We start from the raw sequence: 14,231 nt of genomic DNA on the forward strand, positions 1-14,231 counted from the left end.
AAAGTAAATAAAAGTAAAGCGAGTGTGAGAAATAAATAATTTAAAGCGAGTGCGAGAAATAAATAAAGTAAAGCGAGTGCGGGAAATAAATAAAAGTAAAGCGAGTGCGGGAAATAAATAATTTAAAGCGAGTGCGAGAAATAAATAAAGTAAAGAGAGTGCGAGGAAATAAATAAAAGTAAAGCGAGTGCGGGAAATAAATAATTTAAAGCGAGTGCGGGAAAATAAATAAGATAAAGACAAGTAATAAAAACCTGCTCCAATCGGAGGGTTGAGTAAATTGCAAAGCGGAAATGAAAATGGCGGCAGGATTAACTTCCTTCCAAAGTGCTCCAAACTTGATTACAGACTCTATCACAGACTCGATTACACAATTATGGTAACACTCCAATGCGAAGCGATTACCACTTTAAAATACTGAATATATGCCTAAGTGAAACAAAGTTGCTCTGAGTTTGCCTCTGCTCTAAGTTTGGATGATTATAAAAGTGATTTCAAGTTTCTATTTATAAGCAAGTAAAAAGATGGAAATGACAAGGATGCCCTTCAACTTGAAAATGGGAGGGAAAAACTTTCCTCTTATGGCGCCCGCCACAAGGCCATGACGCTCGCCACAAGCACAAAATGAGGCGCCTTAGTGGAAGTAGTGGGGAACGTGGAAGTTGAGGGAAGTTGAGCTTGGACACCTCATGGCAGGGTCTGTGGCGCCAGCCATGGGGTAGGCCACAAGTACAAAATCCTGAATTTTAGGGTTTTTAGCTCTTTTTCACTCCTTTTCTCGATCGGGGCTCCGATTAAAGTAAAAACCTGAAAACAAAGAAAAATATAGCAATAACACAACAAAATGATAATAAAACAACTAGAATGCATGTGAAATCGGAGTCGAAAATACGGTAAATTTCAGTGTTATCAAACTCTCCAGCACTTAAACCTTTGCTTGTCCTCAAGCAAAACATTAGAAAGCTCATAAAAGAAAATTTGTGTAAACGAGTGCTTCAGGTAAAAATTCTAAGTTCAAGTCGGGATGCAGTGATAGGTACTAACTGAGTGAACTAAGGGTATCATGATGACACTGATCCGCAAATACGGACATAAACTTCATTCCTATATTAACCAACCCATATTATCCCACAATACCTAGGCCTGCCTTTTCATCTTTTTTTGTGTCCTTTTCATTCAGGTGCAATCACATTAAGCCCGTTATCCGTACATACTTCATAGTAGAGTGGCCTGTTAGTGATTATGATCTGAGCATGGGGTTTCTGGAACATAAATATGTGTAAACCCTTTTATTGAACCCAACTGTAGTTGTGGGGGATCGGATCGTAATCCGCCCTACCGAGTTGAGTGCCAGATACCTCTGAACCAACTAGCAGTGGGTAAGTTTTTCTTTTTCTTTTTATTTTTGTTGAAATTTTTTACAATTCTTTGGTTTAAATGACTTTGTGAGGGTCACCTATACCGGAGTTTCCTTTTTGCTTTCTTTTATTTTTTTGTTTTTCTGGATCATTCACTTATTTGCATCGGTCCCCTACGTAGAGGATGCGTAGGCCGGAGCTGACTGCTGAGATAAACTACTGAGGACTTATACGGAAATGATGATTAAGGCCATGGTATATGGGGTTTCGGGAATGATTCCTATATTTACGAAGCTTATGGTGCTAAAACAGATACTGATGTTTCGCAAAGTTCTCCCAAGTCACCGCATCCTTACTCAAAACATGTCTTTAAAACCTGAAAACTTTCGGAATAACACTAGTTTCTTTTGCAAAAAAAAATTCGGTGGGGCTAAAGGTATGGGGAGGTAGGATTGTACTAAAGATCTACTATATTTGGTGACTCGTCAAACTCATGCATTATACTAAAAAGCAAAATAAACAACTAAAAGGAAATAACAATAAATAAAGTATCTAAAAACAGCAAAGAAAAAGCGATAAAGAAAAAACGAGAAAAGCAATAAAGGAAAGATGATAGAGTCTCCTCCCACACTTAAATCGAACATTGTCCCCAATGTTTCGAAATAAGATAAGGGAAGAGTTACCTGACAACCTATTGCTGACCACTAGTGCCCTCGCCATCCTGAGGTGGACGACGGGATCAGGTACGACGACGATCTCTCTGATCCATCCTCGCCTGCAGGGCATTCTGAGTGGTCCTCACCTCTCGAAGGTTACCTATAATGGAACCTTGAGTGGCTTCAATGAGTGCCATGTGTCTCTGGTGGTAGTGTTGCTGATGGGCTTGTGAATCTGTGATCGTTTGCAGAGACTGTAGAACAGTGTCGTAGGATCTGTCTGTCCTCCGCTGTGACTCTTGCATGAAGCTCATGTTATCCGCCATTTGTTGTTGGATGGTAGAGAGTAGGTCGTCACGCCTTTTCTCTCTAGCCATGTGGTCATGCCACATCTCCTCCGTAATATAGAAGCCAGGAGTGGTACCTGCAGAAGAAGAAGATGGTGCGGTGTATGGTGGTGAAGGATGATGGGGGTACACATGGGGTACGGGAGATCTCTCTCTCCGATCATATTCATCATCAGTGTCATGTCCCGCCTCATCAGGCATGTTAGGAGGAAGAGGACCCAAAATAGGTGGAGCATCTAAAGCGTAGGTCCAATTCCTTTCATCTCGTACATCTGTACGTCTAGAGCACGGTAAAACAACAGATGGGATGGCTACACCATGAACCATAAGCATATAGCCTCCTTCTCTCCTCGAACGACACAATTTCATGTCTCTTAGAAATTTTAGGTTAATTGTGCGAGGAGGTAAGGGGTCTAGGGTAGCCATCTCATTGTTCAGGTTAAGTGCCCGAGCAATAGATGTAATCAATCCACCAAAAGAAATCGGTCCCGCATTATTCAAAGTTAAAGTCATATGAGCAAGCATGAACGGGACCGAATTAATACGTCTATTTGTGAGGCTTCCTTGTAAAAATAGAAGCTTTCTAGCATTAACCTTATTTGGATTCTCCCGACCAAAAATAGTGCATGCCAACAGATATCTAAAATCTCTGATGGTCGGGTTATGGATAGTTGAGGCAAGAACTCCTTCAAAAGAGTTTATGGAAGTGTTTGATAAACGCTCCCAGAAGGAAAATACCTCAACAGACCATTCGGAATCCAAAGGGGCCTCACAAATAGCACCGTCCCCATGAGTGATTACTAACAAGCTGGCTAGTTCGTCGGTACTGAATTCGTATTCAACAGCAAACATTCTAAATCTGACAGTACCAACTGTGCTAGCAGTGTTAGGGTTGACAATATAAATTAAGGAACTCAAAAATTCAATTGTCAACCGCTCATAGGTAGGTTATTTGTTGGAAAATAAATTATGCAAACCTAAGTTATCTAATAAATAAAATATGCTATGATAGATACCTAAAGTGTAGAGACAGTTTTCGTCAACATACCTTGTCGGGAGAATTTCCCGATTTTGCAACCGTTCGATAATTTTTCTTTGTCTATCCCCCGGTTTCCCTCCTCGAAGAATGAATCCGTTAAACACCATTTGAAAGCTCTTGAGAAGTGATGAAGAAGATGAACTGGTTTGTGAAAAGGTTGGATTTTTACGAAATCCGACGGATGAAAATGAAAATGGAATTCGGAAAGATGATTTGTACGGTGTGGTGGTTAGAAAAGTATGAGCTTTTTGTGGGTTCAAGGATGTTTTTCCAAGGTGAAAAAATGGGCTTGGAAGGTTGTAAGTTGCAAAAATGGTGAAGAAAGGGGTTCTGCCTCGACCTTTTACAGACGTTGTGGCGGGCGCCACAAGGCAAAACCTGGTTGGGCCGGATTTTGGTCCTTTGGTTTGGGCTTCTCTTGTCTTTTGGCTTTGAGGGGTCCGGATAACATTTGTCTTGTGATTTTCCTAGTATCTTTGACTTGCATAATTTTATAAAGGTAAAAACAAAAATAAAAATGAAACTGAAACAAAAATTAAATATTAGACTAATAAATAAATAAATAACTGAAAAAATAAAATACAAATAAAACAAACATAAGACATATATGGATAAAAATAGAAATACCGATGTATAGATGTAGTTTATGTAATATTTCAAATGCGATAAAATAAGATGAGTTATGTAAATACTAGAAAATATAAAATAAATAAAAAGAGATAAAATAAGATGAAATGGTGAGATCATATAGTGGGGATGTCATCTTCTTGAGAGGCTCCACGGAGCATGGTTACCTCCTGCTTGAGCTCTGCGATCTCCTGATATAGACAGTCGGCTTCAGTAGCATGGGTGAGATCGTACACTCCCATCTGTAAAGTGAGGTCTGCCACCTCCTGTCTAAGCGCTGCGATCTCTCTACGACACTCAGCAATCTGAGTGCGGATGTCGGGTGTCTGCAATGAAAGATTATTAGAGAAAACAGTGATTCTGGGAGATGGTGGTGTAGGCGTGTATTCAGCAATGGGTGGTGATCTTGGTTCCTCAACGATCTCTCCCTGGCCCTCCAGAGCATAACTCCAATTCGCTGGATCATGCACACTGGTCATCATGGGATCTGGCAATGTGAAATAGTGGATAGCCTCGCTGTCGACTAGCAGTCGGAACTGACATGGGTGGAAAGAGGCTCTCCTCATCAATCCTCTGGTCAAACAGAAGTCGATGTCCATGGTAGTGTACCCACAGTAGGTCCGAAGATGTAACAGCTTGCGAGACAGACCTAGAGGGACAACAATCTGCGTAATGATTCCGCCAACATGGATGACTCTTTCGGTAGATCTGGAGATACCGCTGAGACTGTATAATAAAAAGTTCCCACATGCTACTGGGAGAGACTGGGATGCACAAAATAATAGGAAGATCTCCTCTTCACTCAGTAGTGTCTCTGCATCCGGCCTTCCCAGGAAGGAATGTGCTAATATCATCTGAAAATATCTAAAGGTGGGGTTATGTATAACATGAGACAGCTGCATAGATTGATTCTGGCTTCCACCACCTGATATATCACTCCAAAACTTCTCAACCTCCTTACCCAGGAAATATCCCATAGGTGTCTCCGGGATAGCATCAGGAGTGGTCTGGAAACCCAATAAGTCTCCGAACTCCTTCTGGCTGAAGGAGTACTAAACTCCGAAAAGCCTGAAAGCAGCATACCCATCTGGTCCAGAGTATGGGTCATAGTCGAATGAACTCAGGAACTCCAATGTCAGGTTCCTGTAGGTGTTACTCAAGTCATCAGCAAACTCGTCCCAGTGAAGTTGGTGGCTAAGGAATCGGATACTCGGCTCGATACCCAGTGCCTCCATACAGTGCTAATCAGGATAACATGTGGGTGCCATATGGCGCTGATACAGAGCGATGTTGCGCTCTCTCTCTGAGCATTATCTCTATAGGCCACGTGCATGTCATTGAAATCCTGCATCCTGTAAAAGTTAAGAAAGTGATCATCAAAATGCAAACCATTCAAATCTTAGTATCAATGCAAAATATGATAAAATAAAATAAAAATAAAAATAAATAAATGCGAAAAAGTAAAATGAAAGAAAAACCATGGGTTGCCTCCCACGCAGCGCTTGTTTAACGTCATTAGCTTGACGATTAGAATTTATACACCTGTAGTAGTAGGAATTGGTGGATCAATCAGGGTGTGGCTTGAGTAGTATGCTGGAATGTCTCATCCTTCGTAGAGCTTCAGTCTTTGTCCATTTACAATGAATGGACTACAGGTATCGTTCTTGATTTCTACGGCTCCGGATCTCAGAATCTTGGATACTTCGAAAGGACCAGTCCATCTTGAACGTAGCTTTCCAGGGAAGAGTCGTAACCTAGAGTTAAAAAGGAGAACAGGATCGCCTATATTGAAATTTTTCTTTACTATTCTTTTGTCGTGATAGGCTTTTGTCCTCTCTTTATATATTTTTGCATTCTCGTAGGCCGATTGCCTAAGTTCTTCTAGTTTATGAATGTCTAGGGTACGCTTTTCTCCAGCGGCTAGGTAGTCTAAATTCAAAGTTTTAATGGCCCAATAGGCCTTATGCTCTAATTTGAATGGTAAGTGACATGATTTTCCATAAACTAGTTGATAAGGAGAAGTTCCTATAGGGGTTTTGAAAGCGGTTCTATAGGCCCATAATGCTTCTTGAAGCTTCTGAGACCAGTCTCTCCTAGAAATAGAAACAGTTTTCTCTAGGATTTGTTTTATCTCCCTATTAGATACTTCTACTTGGCCACTAGTTTGTGGGTGGTATGGTGTTGCTACTCTATGCCTAACTCCATATTTTCTTAAAAGTTTGTCAAATATTCTCGATATAAAGTGTGATCCTCCATCGCTTATGACTAAACGTGGTGTTCCAAATCTAGGGAATATATAGTTTTTAAATAGTTTGATTACTACCCTAGTGTCGTTTGTGGGTGCACCTATAACTTCAATCCACTTAGACACATAGTCTACGACTACTAAGATATACCTGTTTCCTAAGGATGGTGGGAAAGCTCCCATGAAATCTATACCCCATACGTCAAAGAGTTCTACTTCCTGAATGTTTCTTAGAGGCATTTCATCACGCCTTGAAATGTTTCCAGTGCATTGGCATCTATCACACTTGACAATGCAAGCATAGACATCGCGCCACATGGTAGGCCAGACAATGCCAGCTTGAAGAATCTTGGCGTATGTCTTAGAGGTGCTCGCATGTCCACCATAGGGTGCAGAATGACAATGCTCGATAATATTATTTACCTCTTCTTCTGGAACGCAACAGCGAAAAATGCCATCTTTACCCCTTTTGAAAAGGAGCGGTTCGTCCCAATAGAAGTTTCTCACATCGTGGAAGAATTTCTTCTTGCGGTGGTAGTCAAGATCAGGGGGTATTATATCAGCAGCTAGGTAATTAACGAAGTCTGCATACCAGGGTACGTTACTTATTGCTAAGGAATTTTGAGGGTGCTCATAAGGATCTAGGTTATTATCTTCAATGGTTTCTACTCTAACTATCAGTCTATCGTAGGCGGAATCATCATTCATGGGTACTAGTTCGGGTTTTAGATGTTCTAGCCTAGAAAGGTGATCGGCTACTACATTTTCAGTGCCTTTTTTATCTCTTATGTCTAAATCAAACTCTTGTAGTAATAGAATCCATCGGAGTAGCCTGGGCTTGGCATCTTTTTTACTTAATAGGTAACGAATGGCAGCATGATCGGTGTAAACTATAATTTTTGCTCCTACTAGATAAGATCTAAATTTGTCTATAGCGAAAACTACAGCGAGTAATTCTTTTTCAGTTGTTGCGTAGTTAAGTTGGGCAACATCTAGGGTTCTACTGGCATAATAAATGGCATGTAATTTTTTATCTTTCCTTTGTCCTAGAACGGCTCCAACTGCATAATCACTAGCATCACACATTATCTCAAAAGGTTCCGACCAATCAGGGAGTTTCATAATGGGTGCTGAGATCAATGCTTGCTTTAAAAGATTAAATGCGTCATTACATTTTTCATCGAAAATGAACTCAGCATCTTTCATTAAAAGTCCAGTTAAAGGTTTCGTTATTTTGGAGAAGTCCTTAATAAAACGCCGGTAGAATCCAGCGTGTCCAAGAAAGCTTCGGACTTCTCTGATGGTTTTTGGGGGTTTTAGGTTTTCTATAACTTCTATTTTAGCTTTATCTATCTCTATACCTTTTTCAGAAACTATATGTCCTAAAACTATTCCTTCGGTTACCATGAAATGACATTTTTCCTAATTTAGCACGAGGTTCACCTCCACGCATCTCTCCAGGATTTTCTCAAGGTTAGCAAGACAATTATGGAAATCAAATCCGCAAACCGAGAAATCATCCATAAACACTTCCATGATACCATCTAGGTAATCTGCAAAGATTGACATCATGCAACGTTGGAAAGTAGCTGGTGCATTACAGAGGCCGAACGGCATTCGTCTGTAGGCAAAAGTTCCATAAGGGCATGTAAAGGTAGTTTTTTCTTGATCTTCGGGGTGGATAGGTATTTGGAAGAATCCAGAGTATCCATCTAGATAGCAGAAGTAAGAGTGTCTGGCTAGACGCTCCAACATTTGGTCTATAAATGGTAAAGGGAAATGATCCTTCCTAGTTGCTTTATTTAATTTTCTATAATCTATACACATCCGCCATCCTCCTTCTAAATGTTTTGCTACATGTTCGCCTTTATCGTTTTGCACGACTGTGATGCCTCCCTTTTTAGGTACTACATGCACAAGATCTGATAGATGATTCCTGCCTCAAGTAACTTAAGAACTTCCTTTTTAACAACATCACTCATTATAGGGTTTATTCTTCTCTGATGTTCCCTAGAGGGTTTTGAATCTTCTTCGAGCGAAATCCGATGCATGCATATGGATGGGCTTATACCTTTCAAGTCAGAGATATTATATCCTAAGGCTAAGGGATATCTTCGTAAAACGTCTAAAAGTTGGTTCGTTTCCTTTTGGCTCAAGGTAGCACTGACTATAACTAGACGGTTCATCTTTTCATCGAGGAACTCATATCTCAGGTTCTTAGGCAGTTCCTTAAGTTCTAAGGTTGGTTTCTTAGGGCATGGCATAGGATCTGGAGTAAGGGATAAACATTCGTAAAGGTTATCATCGATGTAGGGTTTCTTAAAGTCATCATCTTCCCTTATGAGAGTTGAAGGTAACTTAATTGTTTTTATAATTTCTTTTTATTCTAATTCTCTAACACATTCATCAATGATATCTAAGGCATAACACGAATCTCCCATCACAGGTGCCATAAGAAATTTCGAAAGTATAAATTCTATTTTCTCGTCACCTACCTCAAATGTCAACTTTCCTTTCTTGACATCTATTATGGCTCCTGCAGTCGATAAGAATGGTCTACCTAGAAGGATTGGTATATCAGTGTCCTCTTTGATGTCTATGACAACAAAATCAGTAGGGATAAATAACTGACCTATCCTAACAGGAACATCTTCTAAAATTCCTATCGGATATTTAATAGATTTATCGGCTAACTGAAGTGACATCTTAGTGGGCTGTCATTCTCCTAAGTTTAACCTCTCACAAACTGCTAAAGGCATTAGGCTCACACTAGCTCCTAAGTCTAGAAAAGCTTTTTCGATGACATGATTACCCAAAAGGCAAGGAATGGAGAAATTTCCAGGATCTTTATCTTTCTTTGCTAATTTGTCCTTGGAAATAGCATTACATTCCAAAGGCTTCGGATCGTCAAGTCTACGTTTGTTGGTAAGGATGTCTTTGAGAAACTTTGCATAAGAAGGTATTTGGGTGATGGCTTCTGTGAAAGGGATTTCTACTTGAAGTTTTTCTATAACTTTAATAAATTTTTGATACTGTTTATTGATCTGGGTTTGTTTGAGTCTTTGCGGATATGGTATAGGTGGTTTATATGGAGGGGGTGATACATAAGTTTTATCTTTAGGTTCTTCTCCTTTTTCTCGACCTTCCTGGTTTTCAGATTCCACTGGTTCATTTACTTCGTCCGGGGGCTTGGTACATTCCTTAGAAGTTTAGGGTTCACTCAATCTAGGGTTTGATGGCTCATCATAAGTGTTTCCACTTCGTAGGGTAATGGCATTGGCTTGTCCTCTCAGATTTTGTTGAGGTTGTCCAGGGAATTGTCCTCCAGGTGTAGTCTGAGGGGCTTGGTTTAAAGCTACCTGAGAGATCTGGGTTTCAAGAATCTTGGTATGAGTAACTATTTGGTCAACCTTGGTTCCTAACTGAGTAATTAATTCGTTAACATGAATGTTTTGGTTCATGAACTCCTTGTTTTGTTGGGTTTGAGCGGTGATAAAATTTTCCATAATTTTCTCAAGGCTCGGCTTTGGTGGCACAGGTTGCATAGGTTGATTTGATCTAGGGGCTTGATAACTAGGTCTCGGAGGTGCATTATTTTGAATAGGGTTATTGTTTTTATAGGAGAAGTTTGGGTGATTCCTCCATCCAGGGTTATAGTTATTCGAATATGGGTTCCCTTGGGTGTAGTTCACTTGCTCATAGTGGGTTTCGTTTAATAGACTGCATTTTGCAGATTGGTGTCCTTTGGTTCCACATATCTCATAATTCGACGAAACTGCGGCTACAGTATTCGGGTTTATGCACATATGCTCGACCTTAAGAGCTAATGCGTCCATTTTAGCTTGCATCGTGTCTATAGAGCTTAGTTCATGCACTCCTCCTTGGGCTTCCTTCTTCTCAACTGTCGCTCGTTCGACTCCCCATGATTGATGGTTTTGAGCCATATCTTCGATGAGGGCACTAGCTTCAGGATAAGGTTTGTTCATCAGAGCACCGCCTGCGGCAGCGTCGATGGTCATCTTGGTGTTATAATGAAGTCCATTATAGAAGGTTTGAATGATTAACCAATTTTCTAAGCCATGATGTGGGCATGCTCGTAACAACTCTTTATATCTCTCCCAAGCTTCGAACAACGATTCTCCTTGGTTTTGGGTAAATCTAGTTATATGGTTTCGAAGAACGGCGGTTTTACTCGGGGGAAAATATCTAGCAAGGAATACTCTTCTAAGGTTATCCCAAGTCGTAATGGAATTGGGTGGAAGGGAATCTAACCATGATAGGGTTTTATCTCTGAGGGAAAGAGGGAATAATCTTAAACGTATTGCCTCAGGAGAAGCTCCATTGATTTTAAAAGTGTCTGCTAATTGAAGAAATATTTTTAAATGTTGGTTTGGTTTCTCAGTAGCGACACCTGTGAATTGTCTCTGTTGCACTAGTTGCAACAGGGATGGTTTAAGTTCAAAATTATTAGCTGGGATGGTTGGGTTTACTATACTAGAACTAGGTTCTTCATTAGATGGTTGAGCGAAATCCTTAAGAGGTCTTTGGTTTTGATCTTCGGCTATAGCTCTCTTAATTCTATGAAAGAATAAACGTGCGCGAGCGTAACGTTCAGGTTCCGCCAGAGGGTATACTAAGCTTAAACTTCTGGTGCTGCGAGTTCTTCACATTGTCAAGCGGGAAATATCCTAAGTCTAAACGATATAACAACAGGGAAATGAAATTTGACGAAATTGGTCCCCGGCAACGGCGCCAAAAACTTGATGCGTGCTTTTTGCAAGTGTACGAAGGCGTCAGAGTAATATAAAAGATTATCGAATCCACAAAGACCAAGTGTCAATCTATCGTTATCTGTCGTTATGGTGTTTATCAAAGGCACTCAAAATAACTGTTTTTGGAGTGTGCAATAAAAAGTAAAATGTTGAATAAAGATTAATTAATAAAGACAGGGTCGAATGTAATTCACGTAATCAATTAATAATCCAAGTACTTGCTAATAGAATTACTTATGGACAGTGTTTCCTACTTTGAAAAGAACTAATTTAACAGGAACTGTCGCTTTCGCGTATTCAGAACCGAGTTGTACTCCCTAATCAAACCCTCTTATTGTCACTTATAAAAAGGCGTGCATTGCGTTAGAGTAGTAAACCTATTTTTAAGAAATATAGTATCTTGACTAAGTCAAAAAGTATTATAACCTGGATTTCTTAACCAAAAGAGGTTCTCACGAACCAGACTCTAAACTTATAAACGCGTCCGAAAATAGTTTTAAAATCTCTTTTCTTCTTAATGTTAAAATCTCCTAATGAACTAAACAAAGCGCTTTCGCTGTTTTTGAAATAGTTAAAAACAATTAAGTTTAAAAGGACGTTGGACGGCTTTCGATCTTACCCAACGGAATTGAAGTGCGGGAAAACTTAAGTTGAAAGTTAAAATAGCCCTTAAGTGTTTCTACGAACAATTGTATGGATTATCAGTTCAATTACGATCCTTACATTCTAACCTTATAAATTTAGTTAGACATGGTAAAGTAAAAGTGCATTAAAATAAATAAAAGTAGTGCGAGTGCAGAAAGTAAATAAAAGTAAAGCGAGTGCGAGAAATAAATAATTTAAAGCGAGTGCGAGAAATAAATAAAGTAAAGCGAGTGCAGGAAATAAAAAAAAGTAAAGCGAGTGCGGGAAATAAATAATTTAAAGCGAGTGCGATAAAAAAATAAAGTAAAGCGAGTGCGAGGAAATAAATGAAAGTAAAGTGAGTGCGAGGAAATAAATAAAATGAAGCGAGTGCGGGAAAATAAATAAGATAAAGACAAGTAATAAAAACCTACTCCAATCGGAGGGTTGAGTAAATTGCAAAGCGGAAATGAAAATGGCGGCAGGATTAACTTCCTTCCAAAGTGCTCCAAACTCGATTATAGACTCTATCACAGACTCGATTACACAATTATGGTAACACTCCAATGCGAAGCGATTACCACTTTAAAATACTGAATATATGCCTAAGTGAAACAAAGTTTCTCTGAGTTTGCCTCTGCTCTAAGTTTGGATGATTGTAAAAGTGATTTCGAGTTTCTATTTATAAGCAAGTAAAAAGATGGAAATGACAAGGATGCCCTTCAACTTGAAAATGGGAGGGAAAAACTTTCCTCTTGTGGCGCCCGCCACAAGGCCATGGCGCCCGCCACAAGCATAAAATGAGGCGCCTTAGTGGAAGTAATGGGGAATGTGGAAGTTGAGGGAAGTTGAGATTGGACACGTCATGGCAGGGTCTGTGGCGCCAGCCATGGGGTAGGCCACAAGTACAAAATTCTGAATTTTAGGGTTTTTAGCTCTTTTTCACTCCTTTTCTCGATCGGGGCTCCGATTAAAGTAAAAACCTGAAAACAAAGAAAAACATAGCAATAACACAACAAAATGATAATAAAACAACTAGAATTCATGTGAAATCGGAGTCGAAAATACGGTAAATTTCAGTGTTATCAGAGACATTCCAACATACTACTCCAGCCACACTCTGATAGATCCACCAATTCCTACGACAGATGTATAAGTTTCGATCGTCAAGCTAACGACGTTAAACAAGCGCTGCTTGGGAGGAAACCCACGGTCATCATCGGGTCTGACAGTGTAAAGTAGTGTATCGTCTCGCTATCAATCAACAATCTTATTTTACTTTTTCTGCATTTATTTACTTTATTTTATTTTTATTCATATTCTCGTCAGGACTAAATATCATTTGCAATGTTTGTGTCCCCAGGATCCTTTTCCCTAACCTTTGCAGGATGCAGATTTTTGATGACATGCACGTGGTTTTCAGAGATGACGCCCAGAGGGAGCGTTACATAGTTCTCTACCAGCGCCCTATGGCACCTACACGTTATCCGAACCAAGATTGCATGGACGCCCTAGGCATTGAGCCGAGAATCAGATTCCTGTGCCACCAACTCCAATTGGATGAATTCGTTGATAACTTGAACAACACCTACAGGAACCTGACTTTGGAGTTCCTTAGCTCGTTTGCTTATGATCCTTACTCCGGACCAGATGGACATGCTGTTTTCAGGTTATTCGGGACTGAGTACTCTTTCAGCTAGAAGGAGTTCAGTGACTTGTTGGGTTTTCAGACAACCCCCGACGCTATCCCTGAGACACCGATGGGATACTTTCTAAGTAGAGAATTGGAGAAATTCTGGAGCGATATCTCTGGTGGAGGGAGTCAGGATCCTTCGACTCAGTTGTCCCAGGTTATCCACAACCCTGCTATGAGGTATTTCCAGATGATACTGGCGCACTCTTTTCTTGGAAGACCAGATGTTGAGACTCTGCTGAGTGAAGAGGAGATATTTTTGTTATTTTGTGCATCTCAGTCACACCCTATGGTATGTGGGAACTTTCTGTTGTGTGGTCTAAGCAGTGTTGCTGGATCATCCGAGGGAATTATTCATGTATGAGGGATTGTCACGCAGATTGCCACTGCCTTAGGTCTGTCCAGCAAGCTGCTCCATCTCAGGACTTTCTGTGGCTACACTACTATGGATATTGATTTCTACTTGGATAGAGGATTGATTAGAAGAGTCTGTTTCAATCCCAGACAGTTCAGATTGTTGATTGATAGCGAGATGATACACTACTTTACACTGTCAGACCCGATGATGACCAGTGTTCATAACCCAGCTAACTGGAGTTATGCTTTGGAAGGTCATGGAGAGACTGTTGAGGAGCCTAGATCTCCTCTTGTTGCTGACTATACTCCTACGCCGTTTTCACCCAGGATTACTGTGCTCTCTCATAATTTATCTTTGCAACCCCCAGATATCCACGCGGAGATTGCCGAGTGTCGCAGAGAGACTGCCAAGCTTAGGCAGAAGGTGGCTAACCTTACTTTACAGATTGGGGTATCCGATCTTACACATGCTACTGAGGCTGACTTTTTGTACCAAGAGATAGCAGAGCTTTG

The 14,231-nt window shown here is 40.2% G+C and overlaps 1 non-coding gene across 1 annotated transcript; it reads left to right on the forward strand.

The window, feature by feature from the left end:
• The first annotated feature begins 10,346 nt into the window (after window positions 1-10,346).
• Window positions 10,347-10,453, forward strand: LOC127125089 (small nucleolar RNA R71). The gene has a single exon (XR_007804550.1). It is a non-coding gene; the product is annotated as a small nucleolar RNA R71 (small nucleolar RNA).
• Window positions 10,454-14,231: the final 3,778 nt, after the last annotated feature.

This window comes from Lathyrus oleraceus, chromosome 2 (assembly GCF_024323335.1).
Source record: "Lathyrus oleraceus cultivar Zhongwan6 chromosome 2, CAAS_Psat_ZW6_1.0, whole genome shotgun sequence".
Classification (NCBI taxonomy): Eukaryota; Viridiplantae; Streptophyta; class Magnoliopsida; order Fabales; family Fabaceae; genus Lathyrus; species Lathyrus oleraceus.